Here is a 1,155-nt window from a genome sequence, read left to right as displayed (position 1 = left end):
TGAGGCCCGCCTGGCTGGCTCTCTGTGCCAAACCAAGCCCTAACCCCCCCCCCCCCCCCCCCCCTTGCCCCCTCCACAATCCTCCCCCTCCCCCCTCCGCCTCCTCCTCCTCTTCATTACTCATTCACATTACCTCTTAATTGTTGTTTGCCTAAATGTTACCTTTAATTATTGGTTCAAATTTGATGCTTTATAAAGAATGTACACTTTTCGTTCACCATTGTCTTTAGCATACTTACATTAAGGACTATTGTGCAATTGGTAATTAAATGAGCAATACGTGACTTAAAAGATGATTAAGAAATCCTTAATAATAAGCACCTCAGAACCCGTGTCTCAGAACCACCCCAAGGCATATACCACACGGGGAAGCTTCCGTTCAGACGGGAAACTTGTGAGGGAAGAAGTGAGCCAAAATACCATTTCCAGGAAGGTGGATGAATGGAACCACCTGATATACGAGTAACGAGTGAGGAATACCAGATGAATACTCGTGCACACACGTCTGTCCTCCAGGAACCTGCGGTAGCCAAGAAGTATACATGTCCTCCAGGAACCTGCAGTAGCCAAGAAGTATACATGTCCTCCAGGAACCTGCAGTAGCCAAGAAGTATACATGTCCTCCAAGAGCCTGCAGTAGCCAAGAAGTATACCTGTGTCTTCCTGGAAGCTAGTGCGGCTAAGACTAGCGTGTGTTGGGCCCAGGGACTTGGGGTATCCAAGACTGGGACCCGCATGTGTTCCAGGAAACTGGAGTGTCCAAGACCAGGACACATGTGTGTTCCAGGAAACTGGAGTGGCTACGACTGGGACACGTATGTTTTCCAGGAACCTGGACTGGCGGAGACCAGGACACATATGTGTTCCAAGATCCTGGACTGGGCAAAACCAGGACGCATGTGTGTTCCAGGAACCTGGACTGGCCAAGACCAGGACACGTGTGTGTTCCAGGAACCTGGAGTGACCAAGACCAGGACATGTGTGTGTTCCAGTAACCTGGAGCGGCCAAGACTCTTTCGTGGAAGGTATTTCATATGCAAAAACATTTCCCCATAACAAGAAAGCTACTTACGTGTTCCCCTTCCTTACCTAACTAACTAACCCACCGCTTTACAGTTGTACGGACTGACCCAGACATCCATACTTGCCCATAGC

This window comes from Panulirus ornatus, chromosome 15, assembly GCF_036320965.1.
Source record: "Panulirus ornatus isolate Po-2019 chromosome 15, ASM3632096v1, whole genome shotgun sequence".
NCBI classification, from domain to species: domain Eukaryota; kingdom Metazoa; phylum Arthropoda; class Malacostraca; order Decapoda; family Palinuridae; genus Panulirus; species Panulirus ornatus.
This window is presented reverse-complemented; position numbering follows the sequence as displayed.